Genomic DNA, 13,989 nt, shown 5'->3' on the forward strand with positions numbered 1-13,989 from the left:
GCAGGCATCGGTCCCCATGCAGTGCCATCCTCACGATCCTTGGAGGAAGGCCTTCCGCTCCTCTTGCAAATGCGGGAACCGAGGTTCAAGGAGATTCAGGGAGGTTATGGGAAGGCACATACAGTTGTCTAGAGGCAGAACGGGGTTCAGCCCTAGCATGTCCCTCCTCTGCCGATGTCCTGATGGGCAGGGAGGCTGAGGCACCATGGAATCCAGTCCCTCAAACCCACAAAGGCCCTTGGATTGGACTCCCCTTGTCGAAGCTCAGTGTCCACAGCACTGGGTCTGTGGCGCTGCCCCAGGACCAGCCCTCTGAGAGCCGTGCTCTTTGTCACCGCACACTGGGTAGCCCTTGCAAGGTAGCCCTTTGGAAGGCTCAGAGCTCTCTCTTTGGCGCCAAACTGGAAATTCTGAGCCCAGCTCTACATGTAGTTCCCAGAGAAGCCCAGAGCCCAGGATCTGTGGTTTCACTTCTTCCTCTCTGCGCGAGCTGGGGCCAGTCCAAACTCTGAGGACCAGTTTGCCCATCGGGGAAGACAGATGATGATAAGGACTAAATATGGGGAATAAATAAGATAATGCATATAAAGCATTTAGCATATAATTCTTGGCCCATAGGGAGTGCTCAACAAGAGTTAGCTATTATCATTGTTTATTATTATTATTATTGTTATTGTTATTCCTGATGACAGGCTCTCCTTAAGCTTGGTTAAGAGACGCAGGAACCACCAGGTGGTGAACATGTATCTTCTTCTGGAAACAGCACCCAGTTTCCCTGGGGAACTCTCCCTCTACCAACATCAGTGCTCTACCTAGGATGGAGCTCAGCTCCTGTGATGGAGCCTGGCCACAGGATTGGTTGAAATATGGGCATGTGACCTAATGAGAGCCAATCAGAGGGAAGCCTGAGATTTTAGCTGGAGAGAGACAGTCTCTTTTCCACTCCAAGAGGGAAGCAAGACTGGAGCTTCTGAGGTCCATCCCATCAGCCTGGCAGGGAGTGTGTCTGCCTGAGGATGAAGCCACAGGAGAAGCGGAGCCAAGATGTGGCAGGACACGGACTGAAATCTTGGAATGCTTGGACGCAGTCGTGAGCCACTAAGTGATAATTATGATTAACTGTTAATATTTTGTTTGTATCTGTTGGAGTTGAGTTTTCTGTTGCTTACAACCAAGAGTTCTGCCTAAATATGCCAATACTATTCTCTCTCTCTCTCTCTCTCTATATATATATATACACATGTATATATATATACACACACACACACAAATATATATATATATATATATATATATATACACACACATATCTTGGATTAAAATGACAGTGTGCACTGAAGACTCGCTTCTAATTATTACTTTTGCTTTACAAACTTAGGTCAAGGGGGAATGTCCAGTGAGACGTTAAGGTTCACAACACCTACGTACAAATTATGGGCCTTTAACTCACTAAACTTATACTGTCATGGAGTCACAGACTTAGAGTCACGGCTTGGCGTTAACCACGGTTTTCCTTTCTGCTTTCGGGAAAACATTTAATTTCCAGCCTGGGCGTAGTCTGTCCCAGCTTCCTTGTGGTGCGCTGTTTCTGTCTGCCTTTTGTCTGCACGCTGGTGGCGGCAGAGCCGGTAACTATCTGTTTACAGTTGCAGAGAGAAGCATTAATTGCCTTTTGAACCTCCCAGTTCCCTCTCGGAGCTCCCGGCTCGCCTGTCTTCCACTGTCTCACTTGCGTTTCTTTCTCAGTTGTGTTTCTGCACAAAGAAAACTGTCTTTACAGAAATAAAGCCTGACCGCCTGCCAATCCCTGCATCGCCTCTTGTGAGTAGGGCAACATGAGAGGAACACAGGTAGGCAGCCAGCTAGGTGCGTCGAACAGAGTTTACAGGACAAGCTGTCACCACCCAGAAGTTTCCAGGCCAAACGAGGAGGCGGCTGTGCGGTGGCAGGAAGAGCTCTGGAAGGAGGGCTGAGATCAATATTGGACATCTGGTTTTGTTACTCCCTGGCTGTGTGGCCTGGGGCAAGTCTCTTTATCTTGCTGAGCCTCTGTTTTCTCCTGTGTAAAATGGGCACACCTAGTCCCTGCTGCACAAGGTTGGCTACACAGCTACTTGACGAAAGGCACTTTTCTCTGGAAAGGCACTTTCTCTGCCCTTGACTCGTCTAGTGTGGGTTCGGAATAATAATAATAATAATAATAATAATAATAATAATAATAATAAAACTAGCATTTATTGAGGACTTCCTACAGGCTCAGCATTATTTCAAGTGGTGTTCAGCCTTACAACAAACCCTGTGAAGGAGTCCTGTTAGACTCCCACTTTACAGGGGAGAAAGCAGAGGATCAGAGAAGGGAAGTCAGTTGCTGAAGGCACACAGCTAAGAGCCTAAGCTGGGATTCGAACCCAACAGTCTCACTCTACAGCCTTCTCTTACCCATGAATACATGGTCCCCATGGAGGTAATAGAGCCTGGGCAACCCCCTGGGAGCCAGGCAGAGCCCAAGGCTGGGATTGCTGCCTTTGGTGCAAAACACACTGTTCTCTGACCACCACCCCCTGCCCTACCCGGCTCACCACTCGGCTTCACAGAGAGCCTGCTATTCCAAGGGTTCAGACCCTACTTACTTTGGGGAGGCACAGTGGAGACTAGGAAATGGCAATTCGGCTCCTGAATCCAAATCCTGCCCTTTCCCCCACCCCACATGCACTCACACCTCCTGTGTATGAAGGGGAAAGAGGAGAAACCAGGGAGACGGGTCCTGTGGGAACCTGAGCATGGTCTCCAGGTGCACAGATGTCCCCAGCAAGCCTTGCTCAGTCACCCTCATGCCAGCAGAGCACACACATGGGCATGCACCAGTGGGGTCACACTCAGTGAAAACACAGGTACCTGTGTGCACAGGTGTGGGCCCATCCCCATCCCCCTGCTCCAACCTCCACCCAGCCACCTCCTGGCTGAGTTCCTGGGCTTGGTCTGAACCCCCTTAGGCCGTGTGTGTGACGGTCAAGTGCACAGACTCTGGTTTGTGACTGCTGGGTTTGATTTCTGGTTCTGTCACATACCATCTGTGTGTGTGACTTTCCGCAAATCCTCTTGCCTTTCTGTGCCTCAGTTTCCCCATCTGCAACCAGGGGTAATAAATAGTATCTACTCCCTGAGATTTATGTCAGGAATTATACATATATGGTACATGTGAGCAGCCTTTAAGAGGTTTATCTTTTATTCAGCAAGTCAGGTTCTATTACTCAGCAATACAAAAGAATGAAATGTTGCCATTTGAGACAATCTGGATGGAACTGGTGGGTACTATGGTAAGTGAAATAGGTCAGACAGAGAAAGATAAATACTGTTTGATTTCACTTATATGTGGAATCCAAAACAAAACAAAACAAAACAGAAACAGAAAACAAACTGATGGTTGCCAGAGGGGAGGAGGGAGAGGGGATGGATAAAAACAGTGAAAGGGGCCCTGGTGTAGCTCAGTGGATTGAGCACGGGCTGCGAACCAAAGGGTTGCAGGTTCGATTCCCAGTCCGGGCACATGCCTGGGTTGTGGGCCAGGTCCCCAGTGGAGGCCATATCAGAGGAAACACATTGATGTTTCTCCCTCTCTCTCTCTCCCTCCCTTCCCCTCTCTAAAAATAAATAGATGAAATCTAAAAAAAAACCAAAACAGTGGAAGGGTGTCCTGAGCGGTGTGGCTCAGTTGGTAGGGCGTTGTCCCACAAAGCGAACGGTCACTAGTTTGATCCCCGGTTTGGGCACATGCCTGGGTTGCTAGTTCATTCCCCATTGAGGTGCTTATGAGAAGCAACTGATCGATTTTTCTCTCTCCCTCTTTCTCCCTCCCTTCCCCTCTCTTAAAAAATAAATAAAATCTTTTTAAAAAGTAAAAGGGAATAAGAGGTATACACTTACAGTTATAAAATAAAGCAGTCACGAGACGTCCGGCACCGGGAGCATAATCGGCAACACGGCAATAACTTTGTACCATGACAGATGGTTAGTAGACTTAAGTGATAATCACATCCTAAGGTATATAAGTATCGAATCGCTATGTGGCACACCTGAAACTAATATAATATTGCGTGTCAGCTATATTTAAATAAACACAAAACATCAACAAGTCAGGTTCTCTAGGAAGCAAACGCCGAGGTGGAGAGCAGCACGAGGACCTTCATTAGAAGGTGCTCTTGTGGGCAGCGCCTGCGGACAGGAAGGGGAGGAGGCGGGCATGGGTAGCGGGAAGAGGGGCTGTGATGCAGCCGCCGGAGCCTCAGCCGGCCGCACCTGGAGCTCTGAGGCTGAGCGGGTCCATCGGCGCCGTCCAGAGTTGGCATGAGAGGCTTGAGTGTATTTCCCTGTGTTGACCAGTCTGAGGATATGACCTGCCCTGAGAAGAGGGCATGACCTTGGTGCCACGGTTCCCTTTAACTGTGGGGGAGCCACAGAGAGAGTTTCACCTGTGAGTAGTCAGCCATCAACACCTCCCACAGCCGGGGAAACACGTGCCTCAGTCCTAAAGGAGGCGCAGGGCAGGGCACCAAGGCATTTGCGACACAGCCCCCCCAGACCACAGTCAAGGGGCCCATTCTCCCCCTTCTCTCACCTCTGGACTCCCAACCAGGACCCCAGAAACAGTGAATCAGGGAACAGGAACCGCAGCTTCCCCGGACCTGGGCTCCAGACCAAACTGTTCACTTTTGCTTCTGTTTCACATCACCTGATTCAAACCTCAGGACCCCAGTTACCACCTCCTTAAATAATAATCGGGGATGCTGACATTCACAAATGTGCTCAGTAGCTATGAACTCGCTCTAAGTCCTTTAAATGGTTTAACTCATTTAACACAACCATCCTATGAGGTGGGCATAATACTGTTATGTGTTCTAGAGGAGAAAACTATGACCCAGAGAGGTTAGGTAATGTGTCTAAGGTCACACAGTTTGTGGGTTTTGGAACCAGGATTCCAACTTGAAGAGTCTGGTTCCGGACTTAGTCCTTAGCATGTCCCTGGGGCTAGTGGTTATGGGGCTCTGCCCATAATCATGCATGGGCAGAAGCATGGGTAGATGGGTGGATGGAGAGGAAAACTGACAAGTGTATGGAAAAATCGATGGCTATATGAATGGATGAATGGATATGTGGTTAGATGGCTGGCTGGCTGGCTGGATGAATACATGGGTGGATGGATGGATGCATGAATGGATGGATGGATGGATGGATGGATGGGTGGATACTTAGTACCCTAGCCCCCCAGAAATTTTCCATCCTCCTTGTTGCCTCCCATCCTTGGCATCAGAACATCTGGGTCCACATAACAGGGAGTATGTCCCAGCTCTGAGCAGGAAAGGCAGGTCTAGAGTTTTGACCTCCTGGGGCTCTGACCTTCAGCCAACAGATGACAGAGCAGGGCAAAGGAGGAGATCTCAGAGGCAATGGCAGGACCGCAGGCTTGCCCTCTCTGAGGCCTGGGGAGCACATCTCTCTCTCTGTGTGTGCTCCAGAGGCCGCCCCTGTAAAGCGCAATGGCTGGAACGTGTACTCCGGACACCCTACAATCCTTTGAGGTGGAAACTCAGGCTAGGGCATCTAGTCCTCTTCCACCTCCAGGGGTGCTGATTCTTCCAGGCACCATCTCCTTCTCCACCGCCTGTTTGTGCAGCCTCCCCCCCAGGATGTTATCCTTCTTTGGGCATTTTTCTTCTCTTCTTCTGCCACTGCTTTTCTGTTCATTGTAATACCTCATGCTCCTACCCAGGGAATGGCCGTGGCTGAACATGCACTGGGGCTGCCCGACTTCCTCCCTGTCTGGGCATGTGGCTGCGTAACTGCTATTTCCTTTTTTTTTTTTTTAATGATGGACAGGCAGCACCCAGCCCTGGAGGGGAGACGCACGGCTGGCACTGTGGTTCTGAGAGACTCTGAATCTTATTGGAACCCCAAAGCCCCACAGGAAGGTTTCCCAAGTCAAAGAACGTTGGAGCTCCCGCAGTCCCAACTCGCTGGATTAGTGCCCTGGGACCAGGGAATGGGAAGAATTCCAGCAATCTGGGCTAGGTGCTTTCTCTGACCGGGTAACTCACATCCCTTTTCTGCCTTCGTTTTTCTATCTGTAAAAATGAGAGCTTGACCCGTCTATCCATTCGTGCAAAGGGAATCGGACCGCCTGGTTCGTGTCTCAGCTGCACCACTTACCAGCTAACTTTCCTCTCTGTAAAATGGGGTTCTTTTGAGATGCAAATGAGATCATGTCTGGGGAATGCAAAGCACTGAGCCAAAAGCTCGGTAATTGCTGGTGTTACTCCAGTGTTAGCAAAGAGAAAGTGGAGACCTGGCAGCAGACGGGCGGAGATACATATTTATATTTCCAGGTGTGCCCCCCCATCTGGCCACGCCCAACCCTCCCCTTCCCACCTGTTCTCCCCCTCCAGAATGCCTTGTACCCATCACACAGCGAGATGGACAGGACCTCTTGTAGATTGTGGCTGGGGATTTAAAGAGTAGTAACCCTTGAGAAAGGACTTGACAATGCTTTTTAAGAGCCTGAAAAAGGGGTGTGCCCTTTAGCCCCAGAACGCCAACTACTGAGACAGGAGGACATTATTAGATACAGAGGAAAAGATGTTAGGTAGAAAGCGTTCATCTGGCTGTTGGTAACCACAAAAACTTGGGAACAACTCAGCAGTCATTAAGAGATGCATGTTTGAGTGAAGGCTTTTCTTGTTTGTTTGCAACTCATTTATAATAACATGGAAAGGCATGTGAAAATAAGCAAATGAATAAAAGGAGAGCACACATTTACATACACAGAAAGAATGGTGTTAAAAAATGCCGACACCGCTCCCCGAAGAAAACACTGCCAAGAAGCATTCAAAGTGTATATTCTAAAATGTAAACAGTGGTTCTTTCTGAGTCCTAGAGTTTGGGTGGTATTTATTTTCTAACTTTTCTACAAATATATCATTTGTGTAGATTTTGGGGTCAAAAATATGTTTATAAATAAAACTAGAAGGAAGTAAAGCAAAATGTTAACAGTGGTTGCCTTGGGGTGGTAGAGGGTCTTTCATCAACACTCTATTCCTTTAATGGGTTTTGTGTTTATTTGTGAACATTCTATTTTCTTTAATGAACACATATTAGAATTATACATATATATACACACACATACATATATAATAGCTAAACTACATTATGATTAGCTAGCTTTAAAAGATTTACAAATGTCATATAGGCTCACATTAAAAGAAACATTCAATCAGTATACAAAGGAATAAGATGAAATGTAAAAATTCTTGGCCCACCTTTACGCCTCAGTCTCCTTCCCCAAAGTAAATGCCACCAGTTTCGTGTCTGTCCATGTATGCGGGGAGAGGGAGGGCGATTCACACAATATGAATGATCCTGAAACTTGCTTTGTTATTCAGTGCTTTGGGGGGTATCTTTGCATGTATGATATTCTGTTCTAATTGCTGTAACACATCCCCACTGCGATGCTACATGGTGACTGGTTTAATTTATCCTGTACTAAGTGACCATCAAGGTTGATGATGAATGCTAGGTCGTTGCCAGCCTTTGCGCTCATAAACACTGCTGCAGGGAGCATACTTGTTCATGACATTCGCCTTTTCTCATTCACGCGAGTGTTTCTGTGAAGTAGAACTTTAGACATGCAGTTGTGGGAGCCCAAGGGTTTGTTTCAAGATTGTGCTATCCAGCGCTGGCCGGGTAGATCAGTTGGTTGGAGCATCATCCCAACAGGCCAAGGTTGTGGTTCCTTGAAGGTCAGATCATATACAAGAATCAACCAATGAATGCGGAAATAAGTGGGACGACAAACCCATGTCTCTCTCTCTCTCAAAATCAATGAATTAAATTTTTATAAACAAAAAAGTTTATTAATCAGTGGATTGAGCGCAGGCTGCAAGCCAAAGTGTCGCAGGTTCGATTCCCAGCCAGGGTACGTGCCTGGGTTGCAGGCCATAACCCCCAGCAACCGCACATTGATGTTTCTCTCTCTCTCTATCTCCTTCCCTTCCCTCTCTAAAAATAAATAAATAAAATCTTTTTAAAAAGTTTATTAAAATATAGCTATCTAGTCACATAAGTATAATATCTATATGTAAAACATACGAAAAGACAAAGGAAAGAATACCTCAATAGCTATGTCAAAAGAATGCATGCAGTACAAGCATGCAAAATACACTCACAAAAATATAAGTGAAAACCTTTGCATAGAAATAAACCGTCCAACAGCATATACCTAAACATTCGGTGACTTTCTTTGGCTAGGATCATGGTGGTTTTATACTTTATTTTCTCACTGTTTCACACTGAATATGAATTTCTTTTCTACTCAGGAAACAGCATCACAGATATCATGAAAAACATCTCTTTCTTTTCTTTGTATTGTTTCTTAAATTTATTTATTTATTTTAGAGAGGCGGGGGAGAGGGAGGGAAACAGCAATTTGTTGTTCCAGTTATTTGCGCATGCTCCGGTTGAGTCTCGTTTGTGCCCTGACTAGGGATCGAACCCACGACCTTGGCGTATCTGGAGGACACTCTAACCACCTGAACTACCTGGCCAGGGCTAAAATGTCTCTTTTTTTTAAATTACAAAAGGCCATACACAGTCATTGCAATTAGTCAAAAATGAATGTTATGCAAAAATGTTAATACGGCCCCTCTCCCCCCCCCCCAGTCAATCCCTTAGGTAAACAGTGTTCAAGGTCTGCTGAGATGACTGGCACACCCTTTTCTAGGGCATGTTATCTTTACACCGGAAAAGAAAGAATGAGTAAAAGACCCTTTTAAGAAAAGTTTTTGTTGTTGTTGTTAATTTAAAGCCTCCCCTGTCCCTTTCGCAGGCCAGCCCCTCCCTACCTCCCTCTCTCCCGAGCCGTTTGCCCTCTTTCTGGGTCCAAACATCTTGCCCTCAAAGGCATCCACTTGGGGCTCTGCTCCCTAGAGGCACCTGCGCCTGTGCCTTGGCCCAGGTTCAGCAGAAATCAAGGCCAAGCCTAGGAAGCACCCGCCCCAGCCCCAGCCCCAGCCACACCGGGGCCTGGGAGAGCCAGCCCGCCCAGGGCCAGGGGAGTGAGGGGCCCCGGCCCGGCCAGGCGCAGGGCTCCCAGCGAGGCCTCCCTCCCACGGGGTGGAGTCTGAACCCGCTCCCTCCCGCCCCGCCGGCTTTCTCTAGGAGTAATTAAGAGTGAAATCCTCCTCCTGGTGACCCCGGTGCTCCCAGCCCGGGCTGATTTACACATGAAAGGTCTATGGAGGGCCCGGGCTTTCTCCTTTTCACATTCACAATGAGGAGCGGCCTATAAATAAAACCTCTCTGAGAAACAAGAGGCTTCAAAAATGTCTTTGTGCGTGTGTGTGAGTGTGAGTGTGTGTGTGTGTGTGTGTGTGTGTGTGTGAGAGAGAGAGAGAGAAAGAGAGAGAGAGAGAGAGAGGAGAGGGAAGAAGGAGAGGGATCCAGGGACCACCTAATAATCGCTGGTGTTACTGAGCACTTACTGCTCACTGTGAGGCAGGCAGGCATCAGGCATCCCCCTTGGGAGAGAGACTTGAGGGTCCCTGTTTTATAGATGAAGAAACTGAGGTTCAAGGAGGAGAAGCCCTGTGGTGAACTAGTTCCCGCAGTGACTTAGGGGGAAAGCACAGACAGAAAATGGGTGAGCCTAAGATGCAAATGATGTGCTGTGTCTCTATTAAGACAGTGGTTACAGGACCGTGTATGGATTTGTCATAGGACTCTGATCTAAAAACAGAGAATTTTACTCTGTGCTAAGCATCTTGCAATAACCTTGACTTTCAAAAGTTAAATATTATACAATGGATACCAAAACCGAAGACGCCAACGGGCCATGAGTGGGGGAAGTCCCCTGGGTGGTTGGGGACTGTCCGTGTCCTTTCCTCTAGCAAGACTGCCTCCCTATTCACTTCTGTATTCCCAGGGTTGGGGCCTGATGCCGGGCCCCATGAAAGTGTGACACCCCAGAAATGTAGATACCCAGGAAATGTTTGCTTGCTTAAATGAATGAATGAGCTAAATAATTCTCTCTGGACCTATTTCTCTATAAAATGAGAAAATGAGTAAACCCAAAGGCTAACTCCTCCCAATCAGCTCAGAAGTCACCTCCTCCAGGAAGCCTTCCAGATCCCCTCCCACTTCCAGATTGGATCAGGAGCCTCTTCTGGGCTGTCAGAGCCAAGTTGTATGCCCATCCCTGCACTGATCATACTGTATAGATTTGTCTGGTTCTGCACGTCCTTCACGTGAGCATTCGAGTTCTCGGCAGCAGGATCTGGGTTTGTTTTGCTCATCTCCGTGCTCCCAGTGCCTGGCACATAGCAGGTGGGATATCTGGTGAATAATGAATTAGTGCATTTATTAGTTCTGGTCTGAGGTTCAAAACTGAATTGTGCTGGTGCTGGCTGGAGCCAGGCTAAGGTCCAAGGCAACAGAAACGGGCCAGGGGACAGAACCAGGAAATCCCTGTGCAACAGAGATGAGTTGAAAGGCCTGACTTCTAGAGCATGAAGAAAACAATCCTGCTGTGACCCCTGCAGGAAATCCAAGCTCCCTCCTGCACGGGGCAGGGGGCCCAGAGGAGAATAGGCAGACTCTTGAGGGCAGATGGTTGGGGGGGATGGGCAGCACTGGGAACTGGCAGTCTGCCTGCATCTATTTGAGGCTGGGGGTGGGGTGAGATGCGTGGGGCCCATGAATGTGGTCAGGTCCCAGCTCTTCTACTTCTTCGCTGTCAAGCAGCCTCACCAAGCCTCAGTCTCCACATCTGAGTAGTGGGTAGGGAGTGTGAGCAATTATACCTACTTCAACACATTTAGAAGGAGGGCAAGGGGCATCTGAGGTCAAGTGCCTACCTTTGTGTAGTTACTCAGAGAAAGTGTGACACCCCCTAACATTGCTTCTCTTCTCTCCCAAATGTTTTGCACCCTGATTAGAGCTGCCGCCCTTGAGTTCCTAATACTAACCTATTCCTAACATCTACTGGGTGCCGGCTATGTCAAGCACCGCCCTGTGCACTTTACCTGGAGTACCTCATTCCATCTTCACAGTCACATTGTAAGGTAGGGTTGCCGTTATCATTTTCCAGAGGGGAAACAAGGTCAGAGAGATGCAGTGACTTATCCAAGATCACTCAGCCTCTAAGCGGGAAACCTGGGATGTGAAGCACCTGTTTACCTGGAGGGAGCGCCATGATCCCTGGGAGTGCTTGTTCCAAGGCAGGTTGCCGGGCCTCACCTCTAAGCTTCTGATGCCACGAGTCTGGGGTGGAGCCTGAGAATCTGCGTTTCTAACAAGTCCCGGGGTGATGTTGCTCCCGCTGGTCCTGGAGCACACTTCGAGAACCGAGTCCTAATACCGACATTTCTCCACCGTCATTATCCCGATTAGGCGTGTAATGTCACGTCCAGACTATTACAATAGGCTCAACTCAGAGAATTCGAAGTCTCGTTATAGTTCATTTAGCACTTGGCACATATACTTTCGTCCATTTTAAAGGTGCAAAAAAATAATGAGAAACTATAAATGAGCAGGAAGGACAGAATTAGCTCTGGTCCCACCAATTACTCAGAGAGATGGCTTTTTGTGAGACACCAGTGTGTAGCAGAAGCTTTCTAAGGGAAGTTCTGTAACTCCCTGGATTAAGAAGCCACTGGAGCTGGCTCCCTGGATCAACAGGCACTCGCCTTGTCCACTGCAAAAAGCCCAGAAAGATGTAATGTCCCGGAGCAGCTGCCGGCCTCCTCTGGGCAGTGTGGGCAGCCACTGACTCCTCCTGCTGCCGTAGTGATGGGACCGCGTGTTTACCAAGAGTCAGCTGGGTTGGTTCTCCAATCGGTTCCCCTTGTTATTAAATCATAGGGTTGTATCTGACAAACAGATGACATAGGAGTGGGCAAAGAAAACCGATGTTTCTATAGACACAGTTGAATGCTTTGGAAAGACTCTTCAAAAGTGAGTTGGTGCATGAGTGAACCCTCATGAGAACTATGGACTCGGGGTGATAATGACATGGCAGTGTGATTCCTTCATTGTGACAAATGTCCCACTCTGGTGTGGGGGATGTTGGGAATGGCGAGGCTACGCATGTGCGGGAGCGCGAGGTATATGAGAAAACTCTGTATTCCTTGTCAATGTCGTGAATCTACAAATGGTCTAAAAAGTAAAGTCTAAAAAGAGAGGAAAAGGAAGGAAGGAAAGAAGGAAGGAAGGAAGGAAGGAAAGAAGGAAGGAAGGAAGGAAGGAAGGAAGGAAGGAAGGAAGGAAAGAAGGGCAAAGCCATATTCTAGGAGCTAAAAATAAACTTTTGTCATAGGCCACCGGGGGTGGGAGGAGTTAGTGGCCTAGACTACTAAAGACTATTGGGTGGGGGTGAAGGTGAAATGCTGATCATCTGGACAACTAGAGCCTTCCGATCTGCATCAACTCTTAAGAAGTCCAAGCTAGAACTCCGGGGAGTGGTTCATGCAAGGAAGATGCGGGGGGGATGCCAACCAGCTGACTCAGATCAGGCTCAAAGAAAAGGCTTTGGCCCTACATCAAAAGATCGGTGAATTAATATAGAGCAATAGGACTTTAAGTTAAAATGGAATATTTAGATCCTTTTGTAGTTCACCACGGTGGTGATTGAGTGTTCACGCTCTTGTGTGAGCTGCACCTCCCTCAAACCTCGTTAGGACATTAGCACATTACCTTTCTGACATGAACAAAAGAAAGAAAAAAAAAGAACATTTAAAGGTTGTATTTTTTTCATCATTTTCTGCTTCAGTGGACTTTTTCGGTAAACTTACCAACTACTCCTCTGATCAGAGTGTATTTAAAAAAAAAAACCCTACTGTAAGTTTGTTAAAAATTGAAAACAGGGAGGGGATGGTGCAGTTCTTAATTATTTATTGATTTCTGTTTCATCTCTCTCTCCAGCCAATTATATCTAACTAATATTAGCACAGCGCTTTGCAGGTTATAAAGTACTTTCAAGTCTATTTTTTCCCTTTCATTCTCACAAGTCCAGGCAGCAGGCATTATTACCCTCGTTCTCTAGGCTGGGAGACTGAGGCTCAGAGAAGGGAAATAAAGGTTCGAGCAAAGCTACCAGTGAGGCATTCGACTGGGGCAAGAACCCCGACTTACTCGTGGAAGTGCCTAACTCCCCCCAGGGCGCTGTGTCAGCAGAAGAAGGGAATAAAAGCACCAGCCCTTCCCAGCTGAGGAGGAGGTGCCTTGGGGGCAGGAGTTAGGAGATAAGGAATAGAGACTAAGATGAGTCTCTGTCTGCATCCTGGCACACAGTAGGCCCTCAGGAAATAGTTGGTGCTTCGTGGACAAAATGAGGCATGAATGAACCTGCAAACGAATGAACCAAGCCAGAAAAGGGGAGCCAGACCGCTTCTCTCTCTGGACTCAGTTTTCCCGTCTTTAAGTAGTTGAAAGCTAACACTGTCCTCCTGAGGACCATGGACTGACACACGTAATTTTATACCCTGTGTCCGGATGTTCAGGGACCACCCTTTCGAATGTCCACATCCATGGAACCCTGAGTGGGGATCCTATGAATGCAAGGATCTGAGGTTTCTTCCCGCTCCGACGTTGACGGTTGCCATGCCAATAACAACGACAACAACAATAACGGGACCCGGAAGTTTTGGGACGCCTACACGGGACCAGGCACGAAGCTAACAGCTCTGCCTCATTTAACCTTGTCACGGCTCTACGAGGCAGCCATTCTGTTTTGCAGATGAGGAAATCGAGGCTTAGAGGGACTCAACTTGCTCAGGTCACACAGTCAGGAAGTAGGGTCCTTGGTTTCCAGCTGAGCCCTGTGGACACTAGAGCACGGACACCCTCCCACCTCCATTCCAAGGAAGTAGAATCATAATCCACGTGGCTCTTTCAAGGCCAGACTCCAGTTGCTGTATTTGGAGAATGTATTAGGATGCTGGCAGC

At 47.9% G+C, this 13,989-nt stretch overlaps 1 non-coding gene across 1 annotated transcript; it reads left to right on the forward strand.

The window, feature by feature from the left end:
* The first annotated feature begins 12,644 nt into the window (after positions 1–12,644).
* LOC114510498 lies at positions 12,645–12,748 on the forward strand. Its single transcript, XR_003685673.1, has one exon. It is a non-coding gene; the product is annotated as a small nucleolar RNA U13 (small nucleolar RNA).
* Positions 12,749–13,989: the final 1,241 nt, after the last annotated feature.

This window comes from Phyllostomus discolor, chromosome 13, assembly GCF_004126475.2.
Source record: "Phyllostomus discolor isolate MPI-MPIP mPhyDis1 chromosome 13, mPhyDis1.pri.v3, whole genome shotgun sequence".
NCBI classification, from domain to species: domain Eukaryota; kingdom Metazoa; phylum Chordata; class Mammalia; order Chiroptera; family Phyllostomidae; genus Phyllostomus; species Phyllostomus discolor.